This window comes from Haliotis rubra, unplaced genomic scaffold, assembly GCF_003918875.1.
Source record: "Haliotis rubra isolate DU_JTF1 unplaced genomic scaffold, ASM391887v1 Scf185, whole genome shotgun sequence".
NCBI lineage: Eukaryota > Metazoa > Mollusca > Gastropoda > Lepetellida > Haliotidae > Haliotis > Haliotis rubra.
This window is the reverse complement of record NW_025765836.1, coordinates 377,200-401,943: the sequence shown is the minus strand read 5'-3', so window position 1 is coordinate 401,943 and position 24,744 is coordinate 377,200. Positions and strand designations below refer to the sequence as shown.

At 37.6% G+C, this 24,744-nt stretch overlaps 1 protein-coding gene across 3 annotated transcripts in view; it reads left to right on the top strand.

Annotated features, from left to right (window-relative positions):
• The first annotated feature begins 3,923 nt into the window (after nucleotides 1-3,923).
• LOC124273842 (guanine nucleotide-binding protein G(s) subunit alpha-like) overlaps nucleotides 3,924-24,744 on the top strand; it is a 41,192-nt gene continuing 20,371 nt past the window's right edge. For all 3 annotated transcript variants that reach the window (XR_006897754.1, XM_046709151.1, XM_046709152.1), the window contains exon 1: nucleotides 3,924-4,298. The gene's annotated coding sequence lies outside the window, so the exon portion shown is untranslated. The remainder of the gene's footprint in view (nucleotides 4,299-24,744) is intronic.

Here is a 24,744-nt window from a genome sequence, read left to right as displayed (position 1 = left end):
GATATTTATATGTGATCATCGTAAACTACAAGCCGATCCATATCTATTAACTTTTACATAAGTACAACGGTATTCGAAGCATAATTTAATACTCACAGAACGATGTTTGTTAACTACCGTTATCTAAATATTCAACATTTCACATATATTTATTATATACAATGTATTCAATATTTACAAGGCGATAATTGTAACAACATATCCGTCTACCTATTCTGTATCTATAATTCAATATTGGCACGATATTTGTTGAAAAGCAGCATTTACATATCTAAAATATACAATTCAGTATCCATGGGGCGATATTTGTTGAATAGCTGCATGTTTACATCCAGAGTATACAATTCAATATTTCCAGGGCGATATGTATTGAATAGTAGCATATATCTTGACATTCTGAATCTACAATTCAACTTTCATAGGGGGTTATTTGTTCAATAGCAGCATTTACATATTCAGAATAAACAATTTAATATTCACCGTGAAATATTTGTTGAATAAATAACAGGATCTGGAAAATTCTAAATGTAAATTTTTACACAAAGCCTTGAGTGTGTCTTGATGCATGTCATCTATCGCCAATTTCCCAAAACGCACAACAAAAACGGTCATGCGAACAGTGCTTCCATCGATTCACACGCAGACAGGACACGAGAGAATGCACATCCCCACCAACTAATTATCTCAACCCAACGACACTGTTGCCGCCGAGAATGGTGTACAGCTGACAAATGCCAGTCTTTGGCTGTCAAAGAGTAAACAATGCAGTTTTAATGAGAAGAGATTATTGAAGAGAAACTTTGTGTGGTGCAGCCAGTGAGTGAGCATCCACGTGAGACATACTGCCATTGTTCGAGGCATCTGATGCTCATGACTGATCACACAAAAATTCTATGTCAGAGAGTGTAGAACCAAGTTGACATATTCTGTGATCTCAACTAACGTTGAAATTACTTGACTGTCTTGAAGAATATGTTTTTCTTCTATAATGAGGTATCTCTTGGTTTTGTCATTACATGTCATACAGTTTTGGCATAAATGAATGAATGAATGAATGAGGAATGAATGAATGAGGAATGAATGAATGAATGAATGAGGAATGAATGAATGAATGAATGGAGGAATGAATGGAGGAATGAATGAATGAATGAATGAGGAATGAATGGAGGAATGAATGGAGGAATGAATGAATGAATGAATGAATGAGGAATGAATGGAGGAATGGAGGAATGAATGGAGGAATGAATGAATGAATGAGGAATGAATGGAGGAATGAATGGAGGAATGAATGAATGAATGAGGAATGAATGGAGGAATGAATGGAGGAATGAATAGAGGAATGAATAGAGGAATGAATGAATAGAGGAATGAATAGAGGAATGAATGAATGAATGAGGAATGAATGAATGAATGAATGAGGAATGAATGGATGGAATGAATGGAGGAATGAATGGAGGAATGAATGGAGGAATGGAGGAATGAATGGAGGAATGAATGAATGAAGGAATGAATGGAGGAATGAATGAATGAATTAATGAATGAGGAATGAATGAATGAATGAATGAGGGAGGAATGAATGGAGGAATGAATTGAGGAATGAATGAATGAATGAGGAATGAATGAATAAATGAATGAGGAATGAATGGAGGAATGGAGGAATGAATAGAGGAATGAATAGAGGAATGAATGAATGAATGAGGAATGAATGAATGAATGGAGGAATGAATGACTGAAGGAATGAATGAAGGAATGAATGTCTTTATTTCCTCCAGAGTTGAATCCGAATATCATACAAAGGCAATACATTATTTACAATACATCACTTGCATTAAACAAAATGAAACAGTATTTGTAGCAAATTAATAGATAATTTACAATGTACAATTTGTGAGCAATAGGGCGATTGTGTTCAGTAGATGTACATCAGATGCTTCTTTAGATTCCATACGAAGTGGGAAAATGACAGTATTGTGTATTCCCATGTATCATAGTTAATTTTTCAGTTAAGTCATGAATATCTGCGCCGAGAAACAATGACGGCATATTATCGTCGTCAAGCATATCTATTTTCACATATATATCAACATCAAGTTTATCAATCAGGCAGGAGAAGAAATTATTTCTGTAGGACATGAAAGATTCACAGTGCAAGATAATATGGCAATTATAGTCACAGCAATGTCGATTACAGTGTTTACATTCTTTCACATTTTTGCTCTTGATCCCATTTTGACACAGAGTTGCAGGGGTTGTCGTGAATGTGGATAGATATGGATCAGATAATAACGGACGTGCATTTGTCCTTCATACTAGTCTTCAACACAGTCTCTTGGGGTTATCACATGGTAGCTTGGAAGAATTATCCAAAATTGATCATATAAACAGGTAACTACTGAATTATACATGAAATTGATTTGTTTGGTAAAATTGTTTCTTCCTAGATTGTGGATTACAGATATAAAACTCTGAACTGATATTGGTAGTTTCTGTATTTGGGCGTGTGTGTTGGGTCACGTTATGCATTCCCATAGCTATATTGGCCTTTACACCAACTGGAATCGGCCTGATTCCTGTATATTAACTTGCATTGACGTCTATATTGCAAATAACGAGGTGTTCTGAGACGTTTCTGATCCAATCCTATTGGTTTAAAGGATCATTTGCTGCTGATTGTATGTTAATCCCACTGCTAAGCCTGGTCATCTGGAGATGCTAAACAAGCAGGAAGTGCTCACATGTCAGTGGACAGGTGACCTGTCTCATACATGCCATTTATTGACATTGCCGAGATCTGGTTATTAGCCAAGGTTGTTTGCTCCATACAGGGACTATAGGCATAACTGTATAGGATGAAGTTACTTATATGATCTCTATTATGTAAATATATAACGATTTTGCCGTAACATGGGAAATCTCTTTGATGTCTCGAAGTCATATATGTTTGTATTGCCATATCTGGATATTCATTTAAAAATGAAAGGTCATAGTTGTAGAACCTTGTCTAACCCATGTTTTCAGTTTTGTAGACAATAATGGAAGTATTTAGATTTTCATATGTGATAGCTATAGAGGCTTATTTGCTTCTTAAGATCTCACTGGGGTTATTTAGACAATATGCATTGTCTGGATGTTTATGACGCTGTTATGGAGAGGGCGTTGTTGGTGCCTTATCATATGATGTTGATTTGTACAACGGTCAGGTTGAACCTCGTAATCTAATGTCGATCCAGTATGTCATTGTGAGTGAGTGAGTGAGTATGGGTATACGCCACTTTTAGCAATATTCCAGCAATATCACGGCGGGGGACATCAGAAATGGGCTTCACACATTGTACCCATGTGGGGAATCGATCCCGGGTCTTCAGCGTGACGAGCGAACGCCTTAACCACTAGGCTACCCCACCGCCCCTTAGAGTAAGAGAGTCTCGAAAGGTAATGAGTGGAGTGAGTGAGTGAGCGAGTGAGTGAGTGGCGATCAAAGCCGCGTATCCCCGTCATATCTCGGCGGGGGTCAACAGAAATGGTCTTCGCGCATTACACCCACACTGGGAATAGAGCGTGACTCTTCCATGTGACGAGCCAACATATTTCCCACAAGGTTAGGCCACCCAACCACAGATGTTGTCGCAGGGCGGCCATGTTTGATTTTAAAGGTTTAAACTGTGGCGCGAGAAGAGGTCATCTGATATCAGCAGTAGTGAGTTATGGCTATGTTTTGAAATTTCCTTGGGCGTTTGTTAAAATACCCGCGTATACAAAACACCCGAGGTAGATAAGATCAGGTGTCGACATACGGGTACCGGAATGTCGGAGGTCGCATCATACACATTATGTTGGTGCAATGCTGATAGGCGAGTCCATTCTGTAGAAGGGGGGATCTGGAAAACATCCCATAGCAACAACGTTGAATTGTATTAGTGTGGGTTAACGGTACACCAGCGTCCGTGTCATGGTGGCAGACACGTAGATAACAACCGATAACCAGCACAGGGCGATAACATCTTTCCCATTTATGTGACCATGATACGATACCTGCCCCAAAGGGCCGGGCAGTAGGTACAGTGTAAGCCACGTCTCAACACATCTGATTACCCAGATCGATAGTCAGAAATAACAAGTGATCTGAGACGCGCCCAGAACGCTACGTATAACGCCACCTGTGTAATTGAATCTGTCTCATCCGGCGGCATAGCTTTCATGTTACAGGTGTAACATGATGTTGTAACGACTATGTTGGAACAGATGCTAACACTGCCATATCAAGAATGGTTGACATAATGGACTTCGTCACTTAAATGGTAAGTGTATTCCTGAGTTACTCTGAGGTAATGTTATCAGTACTCCGTAAGTTGTGCTCAGGTGTAATTTACAACAGTAAGGCGTTGACTCATATCATTGTAATTTCGTGTGAACCATGTTGTGTGATAATGTGATAATTCCATAACATAATGCTCCAACATTCCTCTGTTTACATGGATCGTCTTTTACAGCCTCAGTTTCTGAGCGTCACTTTAAGTACAAAACAGTTCTATTAATGACGCCATTTTCTTTACATTGAGCGAATGTTATAAATGACTACAGCAAGACGTGGTTATCTCTTTGAAAGCGACGGACAAATAACGACCTTATTTCTAAACCTTTGTGATAAAATAAATATAATGACTTTTCATAATGTTAATGATATAAAGTTGATGTACTGTTAAGCTGTAAAACATGTCTCAGATTATCTTCATTTGAGATGCTGAACTAACAACCAGTAATCCTGCCCGGAAGAAAAATGCAATAAGAGATTGTTAATTGATTTATCGTACAGTCCAGACATCCTGCGGTATATAGTGATTACTTATGTCTACGATAGTAGCGTGCTGTACTATATTACTATGCACTGTGTATACTTCACTAGCGTACTGGGTATGCTTGCATTCTACGTACTGGCGTACTGCATTCTACACTAGCGTAAGTATGCTTGCATTCTACACTAGCGTATTGAGTACATGCTCTGAATTCTTACACTAGCGTACTGAATATGCTTGCAGTATGCTTGCATTTTACACTAGCGTACTGAGTATGCTTGCATTCTACACTAGCGTACTGAGTATGCTTGCATTCTACACTAGCGTACTGAGTATGCTTGCATTCTACACTAGCGTACTGAGTATGCTTGCATACTACACTAGCGTTCTGAGTATGCTTGCATTCTACACTAGCGTACTGAGTATGCGTTACACTGAGTACTATGCTTGCATTAGCACTACACTAGCGTACTGAGAGTACACTAGCGTACTGAGTATGCTTGCATTCTACACTAGCGTACTGAGTATGCATCTATTGAATATTTGTGAATGCTACAGCACTATACTGAACGTGATGATCAATTGTTTCTGAAAACCTCCATAAACAGTGGGAACATCATTGGGAATTATTAAAGAAGTAAATCATAAAGTTATTCAACTTTCAGTAGTATTGTACAATGTTATTACGATAGTTATTTAATAACGTACTACAAATCCTGTTCGGAAGAGTGATTAAAGTACTCAGTATGCCTTTATCATGCTTTTACTAGGGTCGATCACTCATGTCATATTTTATCTTAAGATATCCGTTTTATTTTGTGGACTTAATCTTGAGCAGTTACTTAAAATGGACTTTATGTCCCGACCGTCCTAGAGCATTTGTTGCTTGCTCAATGAGCTGTTGGACAGTTCCCAACAGGCTTGCTAGTTTATGTACGCCCAGTATTGAATTGTACAGAAAATTGTATACAGAGCATTAAAAATGCATTGCGCAAGGTCTTCCAAAGAAAGGTGAAACAGACGCAGTCAGAAAGTAAGAAAGTTTCAGGTGTCAAGTCTTTGTTCCAACCAATGAGAAGTGGAGTATCCCGGAAGTAAACACCAACGTGCTTTTGTTTTGTGTCCATTTGACGTCAACCTCGTGAAGCACATAAGAATACTGGGTGCAACGTTACAAACGCCCACGTCTCGAGAACGTCCCTGAACGTCCAAAACACGCCCTTGTATTTTTAGCCATTGTCAGTCGATGTCTGTAAATGTATGTACACAGTCTCTGGCTACATCAGCGACATGTGCATGTTTTGAGCGACATGTTACAGTTGATCATATACCAGTGAAAGTATTTACATAACAAATGTATTGATGGTGAATTAATCATTGTTGTCTGATTGGAATTGATCCACAAGTATAGTGTAACAGATGTTAGAACATGCTAGAACATGTGATAAATATAGAAATAATCTGACAGTGATTCATAAACAGGTGCCCGCAATATAGTCGGAATCGTACACTGGCCTCTGAGTACCTGAAAAACTTATGGTTGGGAAAAGGGTTTTGTCGGTTTTATTAATAATAGAGTAGAAACCGTTATCTCGTATGTGGCGATATCTCGGACCGCCTTACTAATTAAATACATATACATTTGCCTGCTTATCTCGTATGTGAGACATAAAATACAAACTTGGACTTTACTTGGACTTAAAAAATATGTTTACCTTTTTGTCGAAGTTGGCATTTGCCACATTAACAGTTTAATCCGGTAATATGGATACGGCAATCCTGTGAAAACTTGCTAAATCATCCAACACTCCCTCCACATATAGGACATGTGGTCCAGTTATGTATTGGCTTTGAATCATTCTGCTTGAATCAAACTACGGTTTCCAAAGGACCACAAAATGATAGGTTCATTACTTTATTTTTCGTATACTATTGATTGTTCAAAGATTGTTAAATATTGCAAACATGTGACAAATCTGTGTACTTGCATTACCTAGGCAGTTCCTTAATTCATATTTGGATATATATACCTCGTACAAAGTTAGAAATCACTTACAATATATAAATAATGATTGTTATGATTGTATGAACCAACACTGGCGACCTCACCAGTACCTAATACAGCCACCCCTTGCACGGTTAACGTGTGCCGCTCTCTTCATACTGGCAATTAAGTATCGAATTATCAAGATCGTAATTCTTTGCCCCTCCTCATGCCGTGCCTGGGTCAGTTCCTGCAGATTTTGAACAGGAGCATCACCAAGAGAGTTCCAACAATGTTTGATGGGCTTCATATTGAGGCTTATTTGCAGGCCATGGTAACGTTTCGATGGCTTTGTTCTACAAATGGACGCTAACAACTTAAAAACAATGAAGTCATACATATTATCGGATGACTGGCAAGTGGATGGTTACAAAAATGTGGCACGATGGCAGTACTTTATATTGATAACATTTATCCCTCCCCATTCTGCTAGGGTATGGTGGCCTATGTAACAGTATTGCTTGGGTTCAGATGTTGCTTTATTAATCTTCATGTGTATATTAGTGTGTATTTGTAATGCTGTAGAAACGGCCTAAGAGAAGTATAATGAAAGCGCTGAATCTTAGGCAATGATCAGAAGGAATGAGAAGATCATTCCTCGTCTGTGGAGCAGTCGCGATGACTGATCTCTGCCTTGGTGTAGATGCTGGCACAACAGTGTCAGTTTCTAACGAAGTCATTTGCTCGACATTGTAATTAGAGCGTGACACCGACTATTTCGCTACCAATGAGAAGACCTACATGGTGTGCGGACAAAGACGGACATTTGCCTACATAACTGATCACGTTGTGTTCTTTTAAGCTTCACTTCGCATACCTCCGATCGATACCTTCTTCTCATCCATAACTGTACACCCAAGCGTGGAAGTTCTGCCAGGTCGAATGACTTAAAATAGTACCAGTATTTCTCAGAAATTAATTATATATTGCCCTAAGTAATGTGACAGAATATACTGACATTTTCAAGAGCACCTGATATTATCACTATCTGAAAGTAGTTCATAATCAAATGCTTATGTAGAAAAAATCGCCCAAAGGGATTTATTTATCTATCAATCTGAAATTGAGCCAGGATATCTAAAATCAACTATATCTCAATGCATTTAAATTACCCCGTGATTTTTAGTACGACCAAATAAGAAAGATAATTATATTTTGACTTTATCTGTTCCGGAGAGAATTTTCTGCTCGTCACTGTCACATGCAACGACCTGAAGTTACATCGAAACAAATGCGACAAGTTAAAGAAACATATATCTGTCCTTTCACATTCACAGTTTCTGTTCTGCCAATCCCGATACAACGAGAGTCTATTTGTGTCAATTGAAGGAGGAAAACAAATTCTCGTTATAAAGAGATTGAACCGAAAGTAAGGAATGTGTGACAGCTTTTTGAGAAGGGGTGGGGGGGTTGCACACTATTGAGAAAAGGAGGGGTGCACACTTCATTTTCACCCGAGTTTCAATGGTCATTTAACAAACTTTCAGCACAAAAGGGTATGTGCGCACCCCTGCACCCCCCCTCTGGATCCGCCTATGTAGATGGGGCGGAAGGACAACGGGATGGTGAAAACGGTTTGCTCGTGTATAAGCTTAAGTGTGTTAGGCTCGCTGAATTGGTCGACACATGTCATTGTTTCCAAATTACGTAGAACGATGCTCACGCTGTTGATCACTTGATTGTCTGATCCAGACTCGAGTTTTACATACCGGCGCCATATAGCTGGAATATTGCTGAGTGCAGCGTTAAACAACAAGCAAACACAAGCATACAAATGAAAGGACACTTTTCACGACAAGGAAGGATATTAGAGTCTTACTAACTAAATCATACTCTGGCTATTTGAACCCGTGCAGATCTGTGTTGGAATTGAGCTTCAGTAACCCATGCTTGTCGTAAGAGGCAACTAACGGGATCGGGTGGTCAGGGTCGCTGACTTGGTTGATACATGTCATCGTATCCCAATTGCGTGATGTTGATCTCTGGATTGTCTGGTCCAGATCCAATTATTTACAGACCGCCGCCATATAACAGGGCCTAGATTTTCGAAGCTCTCTTAGTGCTAAGATAGTCGTAAGTTAATGTTAATGTATGGGACTTACGACTTTCTTAGCGCTAAGAGAACTTCGAAAATCTAGGTCCTGGAATATAGTTGAGTGCGGCGTAAAACTAAACTCACTCACACTCTGGCTATTTGAAATATTTAAATTATTTGTTGCTTAGTTTACATTTCGAAACAAAGACTGCCACAGTCTGTCTCTGAAAAATATATTTCAAGATCACTTAAAATCTCACAGGGAACCTAATGGCAACCCAGAAACAAATGCTTCACAGTTAATGATCACAGGAGCAATATCCGTCGTTGTTTGGCGTTAAGTCGCTTGCAGAACATCATGGTTCAATCTCGATCATTGGCACCGTTGTAGGGAACGTTTATTGCTCGGTGTGGCCGTTTGCAAGAACAAACACTCACCTTTTATTGGAAATAGTGTGAGTGGCGGACACCCGGGTAAACAGGAGATGCTTATCTTTTATACAAACACCTGGTGTCATCACCAAGTTTCACTGATACTTTTAAATATGTTATTACTAGTTTGCCTTTAACACTACTCTTTCGGCAGAAAATGGACACTTATTGCTATCTGACGCTGACATTTCATAATTCTAGATGTCGTAGGATGCAAACTAACATAAAGTTTAAATTAAACTACATACCTCCACGTAACATAGCAATAAAGCCGTTTCCTCCATACAATTTGAAACTTGGGTTTGTTTAAAAACAATGGCATTTTGAAATACCGAAACATATTTACATCATGTAATGACATATGTTTTTATATTACACGGAAATAGTTAAGTAAATACCTTAAGTTTTCAGTTTCTTCATCTGTCATTAATATGATATGGCTTAGACCTTCCGGCTATCTGGAGAGCACTGTGGCTATCTGGAGAGCATATAATGCTCAGCTTTCCTCTGTTCATCATCATCGGTAATATCATTTTCATGCAACTGGATAAGGTCGATATCATAGGTTGATATCATAGGTTGATATCCCCCCAAGATGCAAGTAAGTCTGGTATTGGGGTCTCTAATTCAACGTATATTTATCTTTAATTGCTATTTTTGTGTCTGTTTGTAAGTTCAGATTGGTTTCCCGTTCTTTGTGCTTGCCTTAGATTTTATGAAGCTTTCAGAATACTTTTCTGGTCCGTCATTTGACTATTATGGCATATGACGTTTTTGTGTATATTAAACCAGATGATTTCACAATGTGCTGAAATTAAATATCTAACTTTAGAGTTAGCATCATCAAATACAAAAAGCGTTCAATTTTTAACTCTTTTGAGAAAGTATTGTGAACAGTTTCAGGGTTCAGTGTAAGGCGGATTTATGAAGTATGATATCTGTTAATGCTAATACTTAGCATGCAAGATCAGTTGCCTGAGTACATTGTTAAGTTCTTTCAACATCAGTGGTGTCACGAGTAAAGAGATATGTCCATTGTTTCGAAACAAAACATTTACAAGTCGTTTACATAAGAGAGATTTGACAACTTGTTTGGATAGTCTGTGGTTTAAATGTGAATAACACGGATGTGTTGTAGAAGTGTTCCATACAGTAGTCGTAGGGGATGAGGAGGCCGTTGTGTAGCAGGCTCTGTATCACCGTTTACACACAGCAGTATGTACACACACCAACTGATACACACAGCAGTATATACACACCTACTGGTACAGACAGCAGTATACACACACACACCTACAGGTACACACAGCAGTATATACACAGCAGTATATACACACACCTACTGGTACACACAGCAGTATACACACACCTACAGGTACACAGCAGTATATACACACATCTACTGGTACACACAGCAGTTTATACATTCATCTACTGGTACACAGCAGTATATACACACATCTACTGGTACACACAGCAGTATATACACACATCTACTGGAACACACAACAATATGTACACACATCTACTGGAACACACAGCAGTATATACACACAGCAGTAAATACACGCACCTACTGGTACGCACAACAGTATATACACACAGCAGTATATACACACACCTACTGGTACACACAGCAGTACATATACACAGCTATTGGTACACACAGCAGTATATACACACACCTACTGGTACACAGCAGTATATACACACATCTACTGGTACACACAGCAGTATATACACACATCTACTGGAACACACAACAATATGTACACACATCTACTGGAACACACAACAATATGTACACACATCTACTGGAACACAGCAGTATATACACACAGCAGTATATGCACACACCCACTGGTACACACAGCAGTATACACACACCTACAGGTACACACAGCAGTATATACACAAAACAGTATATACACACACCTACTGGTACACACAGCAGTATACACACACACCTACAGGTACACATCAGTATATACACACATCTACTGGAACACACAACAATATGTACACACATCTACTGGAACACACAACAGTATGTACACACATCTACTGGTACGCACAACAGTATATACACACAGCAGTATATACACACACCTACTGGTACACACAGCAGTATACACACACCTACAGGTACACACAGCAGTATATACACAAAGCAGTATATACACACATCTACTGGTACACACAGCAGTATATACACACATCTACTGGAACACACAGCAGTATATACACGCACCTACTGGTACGCACAACAGTATATACACACAGCAGTATACACACACACCTACAGGTACACATCAGTATATACACACATCTACTGGTACACACAGCAGTATATACACACATCTACTGGAACACACAACAATATGTACACACATCTACTGGAACACACAGCAGTATATACACACACCTACTGGTACACACAGCAGTACATATATACAGCTATTGGTACACACAGCAGTATATACACACACCTACTGGTACACAGCCGTATATACACACATCTACTGGTACACACAGCAGTATATACACACATCTACTGGAACACACAACAATATGTACATACATCTACTGGAACACATACAACAATACACACATCTACTGGTACAACAGTATATACACACAGCAGTATATGCACACACACCTACTGGTACACAGCAGTATATACACATCTACTACAGGTACACACAGCAGTATATACACACAGCAGTATATACACACATCTACTGGTACGCACAACACACACAGTATACACACACACATCTACTGGTACACACAGCAGTATATACACACATCTACTGGTACACACAGCAGTATATACACACACATCTACTGGAACACACAATACAACATCTATGTACACACATCAATATGTACACACATCTACTATATACACGCAGTAGTATATACGCACAGCAGTATATACAACACGCACACTACACAGCATATACATACACACATACACACAGCAGTATATACACACATCTACTGGAACACACAACAATATGTACACACATCTACTGGAACACACAACAATATGTACACACATCTACTGGAACACAGCAGTATATACACACAGCAGTATATGCACACACCCACTGGTACACACAGCAGTGCATAGACACAGCTATTTGTACACACAGCTGTATATATACACATCTACCGGAACACACAGCAGTAGATACACACACCTACTGGTACACACAGCAGTATATAGAATTGGTCTTCAGCAACCCATACTTGCCTCAAGCCGGCTGACCTGGTTGATGCATGTCATCGTATCCCTATCCCTGGGGGCGCGGTGAGCGAGCTGGCTAAGGCGCCAGGCTAGTGATCTAGCGAGGTTGAGGTGTCAGGATCGAGCCCACCTTGGAGTCAACTTTGTGTGCAGACCCTTTCAGTGTTGTCACAACCCCTAGTGTAAAGTTAAAAGAACCCACGAATACGTTGGTATATGACCAGACGGTGGCCACATGAATACGTGCAAGCACCTATGTGTCCCAGTCCACCCAGCTGTGAATGGGTATCTCGTTAGGATGAGAAAGCCACACTAACTCGGTGCGCCTAGTGGCTGCAAGAGTTGTATACTCCCCAGGGAGTTGAGATTGATAACACGATGTGCCGTTGAGAATGACATCCAATGATCGAAGGAACAAAAATACCAGCGCCTTGAGCATGGACTAGTTGCGTGGATATGTGCGCTATATAAATATCCTATAATAATATTCCGTATGTCGATACTCATGATATTGATCACTGGATTGTCTGGTCCAGTCTCGATTATTTACAGACCGCCGCCATATATTTGGAATATTGCTGAGTGCAGCGTTAAATAACAAACAAACAATCAGGGACGCGGTGGTTCCTCATAATATCAATCACTGGATTATCTGGTACAGACTCGTATATTGTTGAACGCGTGTTAAACAAACCAAGGCAAGGAAAATTCCATATATGTGGAAAGTTAACATTATAAGAAATATGGCGTGGTACACAAAGTCCTAAACTATCTGTTTACCCCTCTGACCCAAATAACATAGAAGACGTGGGGATTCTGTCTTCTCCTTAGCTTCTTATCAGTCCAAATCTAATATGAGCTGTACACCTTTCATCCTTAACGTGGAAACTGATAGCAGTGTGTCTTGATTAAATATACATGTGTAACGCTTGACAGTTGCTTGTTAGCTTGACGACCAACTCTCCCGAGCCCCAATATAAACATGCCGACCTACCATGGTTGCTTTGTTAAAAAGGTTCACGCTATGTTTACTTTTATGTAACTTGTATATAATGTTATTGCTATCATTTAATACACTTTGTACAATCCATCCAAAGCGACGACACATTTAAACGTCTCTTGTTTTAAATAAGCATGAATATTTCAAATGAATTTAAATCAGCGGAAACACGGCTGTCTGTATCTTAACTTGATCTGGTTTCATTACTTATCATCCAACCGAAAAGACCACTAAACACCGACCCAAATACCTGTCCGAACCCCGCCAACTTGATTGACACGTGTAGTCGCTGTCTTTGAAAAAGAAGGCGAACATTCCTCCTCCTTTACGTAAATCCTTTACAAGCCTATTGCTATGACGCACGATTCATTATATGTGCAATGTGTTTACGGATTCCGCTACAGTACAGAGACACATATTTTAAGTTCCTAGCATATCGTGCGTTGTCTCCCACGGGAATAAGCTGGAAGATAGGAAGATGGGAAGATGGACATTTCTTTGAATGATATCTTTGAAGCTATTTGGACAATACTAAACGCCACATATATTGATAAGTTTGGTTTGTGTTTGATTTAGATTCGGGTCGGTAGGATGGTCCAGTTGTTAAATCAATGGTTTTTCTGAATACATGAAGTTTGATTCTCAACATTATTACAACGTATGACACGTGAAGATCCAGGTTAGAATTGATCTTCAGTAACCCATGCTTTTCGTAAGAGGCGACTAACGGGATCGGATGGTCAGGCTCGCTGACTTGGTTGACAATTGTCATCGGATCCCAAATGCGTAGATCGATGCTCATGCTATTGATTATTTACAGTCCGCCGCCATTTTGCTGCGTCCGGCGTAAAACTAAACTTATTCACTAACTATTACAATATATCAAGCCCATTTCTGGTGTCCTCCTATCTTAATAACTGTAAAACACTTCTAATTCACTTGAAGTTAGACTTGAATAATCATAATTTAGTTGAAACACTTCCCACGTGTCTTGTCACGAACTTCTGGTGCCATCACTGTTTGATAGTGGCTCATGAACACACGGAAGTGTCAGCTGGAATCGTACAATGGTTTCTGATTTTAATAGAGACGCCTTATTCATATCGTTTTGTGGGCTTAATCTAAAGTTTCCTGCACTCACTCATACTCAAGTTCATACACTCGTCAAATAGAACTATCTTTATGCTGAGGTTCTTGAGAGGATAATAGAAGTTGGTATTAAAGTAAAATACAAAATATTATGAATGTCAACTTCTTCTTTATTGCATACACAACGTTTCTGGACTATTCCTTGTCCCTTGTCATTCACCTGACGAAAGGGCAAAGAATAGCCCAGGTTGACATCGATAATATTTTGTATTTTACTATCTTTATGTTGTTTAAGGGTATCTGTATAGCTGATGGACCATAATCTTCTGTTAGAACGAATAAAGTTTATTTATTTTGAAAAATGGATAAAACAATTATTTTCGATGATCATACATGAAAAACAAATATTTCAATAGGAAATGCCGATATTATATTTTAAACAATATTGGAATTCCGAAGACCCACATTACATTGTGTTATGAATATGTGAGTTACAGAGTTAATTTACAGAAATATGGTTACTTATAAAATGTACATGTACGAAAATAGCTGTAGATCTTATATCTTTCTGAATGATAGATTCTCTAAACTTAATGCTCTTTTATGCAAAAATCAATTCATGAAGATTTCTTTGAGAGGCATTTTAGAAGTTGTATAGATGAAGGAAAACCAAGTTCTATGGATAGTCAACTTCTTTATTGCAATGAGGCGACGTTTCGGTGTAGGTACTAACACCGTTATCAAGCAAGTGATACAAAGAGTTGCTTGATAACGGTGTTAGTACCTACACTTGGTTTTCCTTAATTCCTGAAGATGTTCTTCTTAGATATCTATAACTATCGCACATCATGAAGTGCATGAAATTCATATTTGAGATATACACACTCCATTCTACCATGACTTTGAAGGATCATCTATACTACCCATCAAAAATTTAGACTCACTAGTGTAAATGTAACCACTTACTTCAGTCAACTGTCCTAAACTAGATTTTGCAAATATTCTATACTGTTTATATGTACTGTTTACACATGAACTGATGTATTGTAAAACAAATTCGTAATGTTGAAAAGATTATTGTCATGAGTTCAATAAATGATGAAACCCAGTGAAAATTGGCGAATTTGTAACAGAACTTTACACCAAAACGCATCTGTTCACACGCACGATATTTGCACATTCTTTTCAGCAGTTTGATGCATGATCCTCGTGCAATTCATCTGTATAAGGTTTGCAGTTGGTTCCCCCAAGTTAGAGGAGAAATTCATCTTCTATGTAACCATACATATATACATAACATATAGTGAGTGCTTTAAGTGAGTCTAAACTTTTGATGGGTAGTATACATTGATTTGTCAATTTAACGAGATTGCGATGATCACTTCAGATGTGCGGAAGAGAAGTACAACTGAATTGTTTAACAACGTTGCCGTAATTCGTCGTTGATTAAACACAGCTAAATGTGACATTTGAAAACTCAACTAAGAACCATATGAAAATCCCAAAGAGAAACGGTATGCCTTCTTATCAAGAAATTCAAGATCCCTGGACCAAAGAACACTACATCACAGAGGAAGATACCGTGTGAATGGTTGCATACCTGATCACATGTAGCCGATACACGTGACCCAGTCCGGTAACTGGCCCAATCTGTAAAGGACTATCCACGGTCTGAGTGACAGGGAAATCATATCATCCGTACATTATAAGCCAGAGACATTGTCAATTCATCACAAAAACAACGAGACAATGAAAGCAGTTTCTTCAAGCATCCTAAAACAACAAAGCGTCTGTACAACGGTGTGCATATATATATAATGCTGCTGATGAGAATCCTTTGGGGACGAGAAGAATAATGCCACATCCCATCAGCACACAGTCATTAAACTAATGATCAAAGATTAAGTTGGATGAGTAATTATGTGAAATGGAATAATTACGTTTGAAAACGTAATCTGTTATGTTTGTCATTTATTCCAATCACGTGACCATACAGTGGTAATATATTGCTTATATACAAAACAAGAATAACGATGATGTACTATAAAGTATCCCCCTGGTTTTGTATAGAATAGGGATTAAGATTAGGGATTATATAGGGATGTGTGTGTATATATATATTCACACACACACACACACACACACACATACATATATATATATACATATATATATATATATATATATGTGTATGTATATATATATATATATATGTGTGTATATATATGTGTATGTATACATGTCACAGGAAACAAATATAATCAGTGATTATGTATATCATTGGAATTTGCAGTGATTATGTCTAATGCCTGTTTCTGTGTTACATTATTATTTCGTATGAGAGTTCATTGTACAATTTCAGTAATTAGACATAACCACTAAGTGTAACAGGCATTAGACTTAATCACTGAAAATTATCACTGATTATACTTGTTTCCTGTAACATATACAGCCATGCATGCATGCATGCATCCATACATACATTCATACATGCATACATACATACATACATACACATACATACATACATACATACATACATACATACATACATACATACATACATACATACATACATACATACATACATACATACATACATACATACATACATACATACATACATACATACACACGCATACATACATACATACACATACACATACATGCATACATACATACATACATACATACATACATACATACATACATACATACATACATACATACATTACACATACATACATACGCACGCATGCGCATGCGCATGTGATGATATGCGCATGCATGTGTGTGCGTGCGTATGTATGTATGCGTGTGTATATGTGCGTGCGTATGTATGTATGTATGTATGTATGTATGTATGTATGTATGTGTGTGTAATGCATGTATGCATGCATGTATGTATGTATGTATGTATGTATGTGTGGATGCATGCATGCATGCATGGCTGTATATGTTACAGGAAACAAGTATAATCAGTGATAATTTTCAGTGATTATGTCTAATGCCTGTTTCACTTAGTGGTTATGTCTAATTACTGAAATTGTACAATGAACATGCATACATATACATTACACATTACATATTACTCAATAAAAATGATTAAGGACCACCCCAATATTAAATATTTAAGTATTATATGGATCATAGTTTGAACTATTAAATACTTTAATATTGCGGAAAATTGGGGTGGTCCTTAACTCTTTTAATGCGTATATATCGATAGATCTTTACATATCTATCTATCTATATATATCGATATATCTTTACATATATCTATCTATATATATCGATATATCTTTACATATCTATCTATCTATCTATATATATATATCGATATATCTTTACATATCTATCTATCTATATATATCGATATATCTTTACATATCCATCTATATATATATCTATATATATATATATATATATATATATATATATATATCTTTATATCTATCTATATATCTATATATATATATATCGATATATCTTTACATATCTATCTATCTATATATATCGATATATCTTTACATATCTATCTATCTATCTATATATATAGAGATATATCTTTATCATATATATATCTATATATATATATCGATATATCTTTACATATCTATCTATCTATATATATCGATATATCTTTATATCATATCTATCTATATATATCTATCTATCTATCTATCTATCTATCTATATATATCGATATATCTTTATATATCTATCTATATATATCGATATATCTTTACATATCTATCTATCTATCTATATATATATCGATATATCTTTACATATCTATCTATCTATCTATATATATATATCTATATACATATCTATCTATCTATATATATATCGATATATCTTTACATATCTATCTATCTATATATATCGATATATCTTTACATATCTATCTATCTATATATATAGAGAGATATATCTTTACATATCTATATATATATATATATCGATATATCTTTACATATCTATCTATCTATATATATCTATATATCGGATATATCTTTACATATCTATCTATCTATCTATCTATATATATAGAGAGATATATCTTTACATATCTATATATATATATCGATATATCTTTACATATCTATCTATCTATATATATCGACATATCTTTACATATCTATCTATCTATCTATCTATATAAGATCCATGTTCTTGTTTTGTATAGAATAGGGATCATACACATACATATTATATATTTATGATCCCTATTCTTCTTTCTTTTGTACATATACATGAATAGAGTATATAATGTCATCTCAAAATAGCTTTACTGTACAATGAACAACCAATTGCTTCTAAAGACGTGTTTATGTTTATGGCGTGCTTACATGTTTATGCTTTTATACATCATGACTAGCTATATATAAATCATGTCTATATATCATGTAAACGTGGCACCCAGGTCTCCTGGTGCGCATTCCTTCCACTTATCATTCATAATTTTTAAACCATTAGTTTAAGTTACTTATAAGTATGTGTGATTATTTTCTCTTCGGTGAAATATCGATTATGATGGATAGGCCAAAGTGTTACCACTGTCAAGTAACCTCTGCCATTTAGGAAAAATCATAAAAACATGATTAAATAAATCCGAGCCGTCGCATGTAAACTGAATATAGACACGGAAGGAGATCCAGAATCGTTTTCCAGAAGATCTAGTCATGCTGTAACAATATATTATCGTGTTAATAACAGAGTTCCGTGGACTATTGATTGTACCGTCGTCATGCCCCTAGGGTTGACACTACAATAATGTTCATAAATAAGTTACATTGCTATGTTGCACGTATTGAAACAATATACATTACGTTTTGGCAAAGCGGTGTTTTGTTTATTACGCATTTGATGAGGAACATTTGAACATAAACAATCAAAAACCTTATTTAACTTGAGTGGAGTATCCTCTACTTTCAGTCTGCCTGAGTGACGCTTCAGTGGGGATGAGTAGACAAGTCGGTATTTTCAGGGGTGGGATAATATATTCGCTTTGTATTTATATTTTTTTATATTTATTTATATTGTATTTATTAATCCTTGACAAGAATAGACTGGGGATTTGGCTTCATGGTATAGTGATGGTTTAGTTTACGCCGTTTATAGCAATATTCCAGCAATATCACGGCGGGGACACCAGAAAAAGGGCTTCACACATTGTGCCCATGTGGGGCATAGAACCCGGGTCTTCGGCGTGACCAGCGAACGGTTTAACCAGCAGGCTACCGAACCGCCCTTCATGGTATAGCGCAGCGGGCTTAATGCACTGGGGATTATGTGATAAATTGGGAACATGCTGGCTGCACGGGCATGACTCAGTAGTCGACACTGCAACAGCCCTACGACCCGGCGATAAGACGGCGTGATAAGACGAAGGTGATAAATACCCTTATCGTTGGGAGAGGCGTACATGCAGTTATAGCGGTACATTGTTTCTGGGATGTGTCTACACCCAGTTTGGTTTGTGACCGGGACGTGAACACAGTTTGGTTTGATACAGGGATGTGTATACACCCATTTATGTTTGCTACAGGGAAGTGAATACACCTAGTTTGGTTTGTTACAGGGATGAGTACACACACAGTTTAGTTTGTTACAGAGATGTGTATATATCCATTTAACTTTGTTACAGGGATGTGTATATACCAATTTAAGTTTGTTAAAGGGATGTGTATACACCTAGTTTGGTTTGATACAGGGAAGTGTATACACCTACTTGGTTTGTTACAGGATGTGTATACATGTATACTACAATTTAAGTTTGTAAAAGGGATGTGTATACACCTAGTTTGGTTTGATACAGGGAAGTGTATACACCCAGTTTGGTTTTTACAGGGATGGGTATACACCTATTTAAGTTTGCTACAGGGATGTGTATACACCTGGTTTGGTTTGATACAGGGATGTGTATACACCCAGTTTGGTTTGTTACAGGGATGTGTATACACTCAGTTTGGTTTGATACAGGGAAGTGTATACACCCACTTTGGTTTTACAGGGATGGGTATACACCTATTTAAGTTTGCTACAGGGATGTGTATACACCTGGTTTGGTTTGATACAGGGATGTGTGTACACCTGGTTTGGTTTGATACAGGGATGTGTATACACCCAGTTTGGTTTGATACAGGGAAGTGTATACACCTGGTTTGGTTTTTACAGGGATGGGTATACACCTGGTTTGGTTTGATACAGGGAAGTGTATACACCCAGTTTGGTTTTTACAGGGATGTGTATACACCTATTTAAGTTTGCTACAGGGATGTGTATACACCTGGTTTGGTTTGATACAGGGATGTGTATACACCCAGTTTGGTTTGTTACAGGGATGTGTATACACCCAGTTTGGTTTGTTACAGGGATGGGCATACACCTATTTATATTTGTTACAGAGGTGTGTATACACCAGTTTGGTTTGTTACAGGGATGTGTATACACCAGTTTGGTTTGTTACAGGGATGTGTATACACCAGTTTTGGTTTGTTACAGGGATGTGTATACACCAGTTTGGTTTGTTACAGGGATGTGTATACACTCAGTTTGGTTTAATACGGGGATGGGCATACACCTATTTATATTTGTTACAGAGGTGTGTATACACCAGTTTGGTTTGTTACAGGGAAGTGTATACACGTAGTTTGGTTTGTTACAGGGAAGTGTATACACCTATTTATATTTGTTACAGAGGTGTGTATACACCAGTTTGTTTTGTTACAGGGAAGTGTATACACGTAGTTTGGTTTGTAACAGGGATTGGTATACACCAGTTTTGGTTTGTTACAGGGATGTGTATACACCAGTTTTGGTTTGTTACAGGGATGGGTATACACCAATTTTTGTTTTTTACAGGGATGTGTATACACCAGTTTTGGTTTGTTACAGGGATGGGTATACGCCAATTTTTGTTTGTTACAGGGATGTGTATACACCAGTTTTGGTTAGTTACAGGAATATGTATACACCAGTTTTGTTTGTTACAGGGAAGGGTATACACCACTTTTGGTTAGTTACAGGGATGGATATACCCCAGTTTTGGTTTGTTACAGGGATTTGTGTACAGGGCATTGTGGTTACGACTAACACGTTGTGCTTCCTCCGGTTTGGAGGGCTGTAGGTTTAACCGCTTTGAGCAGTATATCAGTTAATCGCGGAGTATTATCTTGGTGTTAGAGGAAGGTACAAAGTAATGCGGGTCGTTGATATTTTCCACTGTTTCTGAAGTCGACTGGTATGCTATTGACAAACCAAGAGCAGTAAACAGGAGAAAACCGGGGATTGTGAGTGAGAGATCGTGTGAGTGGATGGGAAACAAAGAGAGTGAGTTTTAACGTCCTTTTAAACAGTGTATAGTATGTTCACAGCATATCGGCTTAATGTGGAAAGATTTAACACATCACCCAGCTGGATTTATATTTTCTAACGAGCATGATGATATGATACAAAACAACAAATACAGAATGAAATATTCCGATATATTCCCATCGACGCCCTCGGCATCAAAACATGTCGTTTGACGACCAAGGAATTGGGTAGATGCATAGACATGCTTGGTACTTGGTCATGACGTCACGTTGCAAACGTCTTTGTTGTCATTGTCAGTGAAATTGCGATCAGTAGGGAATGGAAAGACATCAGACGTTTGGATCAGCTAGCCAGCAACATGCAGGTGGTCGACAGCGTTCCACCATACAGCGAGAGGACAAGTTTCTCCTGATTGCAGCAGGATATCACCTTGTGACTGCCCCTTTACTCACACATGAAAGGCGCCTCTGTGAGGCTGGTCTCCGGCCATTGAGGGCATGCATGGGCACCCACTGACGCGACATCATGTTCAGGCACATTTTGACTGGTCATCTGGACAGACCAGCACAGGTCTCTTGTGCTTTCCAACGATAATGACACATTCCAGACGTCAAATATCGCGGTGCCCGAGTGAGTGACAAGGATGTCAGAATTCCGTAGTGGAACATGACCTCTTTAGAGGGCGCTTAATCACGATTCCGGCCGCAATCAATAGAACTGGAAAATGATTACACTGTCCTTTTGGGGTACACGATGACAGGTGCGCTACAGGGGTGACTACTAGCCTCAACTCCATCAAACACAGGTTGAATCATGACTAACACATGACGCCCTGTTCTTTCAACAACTTGACAGGAACAGGAACATGGCAAGGCTCTTACTGAAGAGTCTAACAACCCTCCCTTGGCAACCATCCGGACACTTACTCTGGGCATAATACTACGGTTCGAGGCTTACGGTTGTTGTGGATAAGTGTAATTATTTGTGACGTTTCAGGTCAAATACTCTTATATTTATTTGTGGTCTGACAGGGGCTCTCACTAACTGTTGGTTGCCATTGTGTGACACGCAATATGCTACTCCATATGGTTTAATGAACTGATATTTTGAAACTTCTTTTGGAAGGAATAAACTATTCTCATGCTCCCTCGACTTTTAAAACATTAGAGTGTGGAATCAATTCATCAAACCATTATGTTTAATCTCTTTAAAGTCAATGCTTTATCAAGTCATTAGAGATATGCACGAATTTCTAAAATGTAATAATGCATACATATTTTCAGCGTGTCTTCTTGGAGTCACCCACCTTCCATACTATATGATCTGGGGTCAAGCAGAAAAAAACATAGTTTGTGTAGCATATCTGATAGCCGAACCAAACAATCTAATACGTTTTTGTGGATCTCATTTCAAGACTGGATAATGTTTAATGTTTTTCGAGATCAAACTGGGAATATTAAAGAAACTGTTGAATCAAAGGATTTCCACATTTTTAGTTCATATTTGTGAGATTGTCGGAGTTTAATCTATTTTCTGCTCGAGTGTTTCGCAGTAAAACATGATCCAGACAATGTAATTGATGGATAATTTTTTGTGAGGCAATCTGCGAATAGGAGTTATTTGAAACACAGGGAACAAATTAGACTAAAGTCTAAAGTTCTGATAATTTGAATACAATCCCAGAGTCGCTCTGATGCTGATTGTGCCCTGAAGTATATTCGTGGAGGTTTGAAACATTCTGGTCTAAGCTACGTTCATAAATATTTTTAATGAAATTCTGTTCCTTGCCTCCACTGCAAAAGAATTATCCCCAAATGTTAATAATCACGAACACATTTATTCTCTCTATATATTTTAAACAGCTAATTTATTGTTACTACATACGGATTCAAGTTCAAAGGGAAAACCAGTCTAATCACGTCTCTGTGTTGCTCACCGTATCAGATAGCAGTGGAGTCGCTGATAGACGCACATTTTGACGAAGTTCACATGTAGTAATCTCAGATCTACGTACACATTGGATGACATGTTGCCTTGAATATTTTTTCTATGACTTTCATGCTTGTTGTATCTCGCTATCGCATATATGAACGTCGCATGCAATTCATCTTATGATATGTTATCAGCCTCATAAGTATTTGCTCATATTAGTGAAGGGGTACATTTTGATCCGGTAGGCGTCTTGTACCATAGTCCATTTTAAATATGTCAAGATAACGAATCTTGGGTTGACAATCGAATGTCTACTGGCTTTGCAAGAGGGGCGCCTTTAAGTAGAATGACTACTAGTATATGGAAACTTCAGCAAAATATTGAAATACTCATAAACTGAACCCTAACATTTAACTAGAGGGATGACAAAACATTCACAAAATTGCATGAACATGAACATACAACGTATAAATGGTAGAGAGTAAACTATCTATAATTTGTCTAAACAAATTCCATGAACGACAAAATAGTGATCCAGTGTTAATGAAAGGATCATTGACGAAACTGAATTGAAATTATAGTAGAAGAAAGTGAAATGAAATATCATGAATCTGTTTGTAAATGAGATTGTGAAAGAAAGTGAAATGAAAGAACATGAATCTGTTTGTAAATGAGATTGTGAAAGAAAGTGAAATGAAAGAACATGAATTTATTTGTAAATGAGATTGTGAAAGATAGTGAAATGAAAGAACATGAATCTGTTTGTAAATGAGATTGTGAAAGAAAGTGAAATGAAAGAACATGAATTTATTTGTAAGTGAGATTGTGAAAGAAAGTGTCATC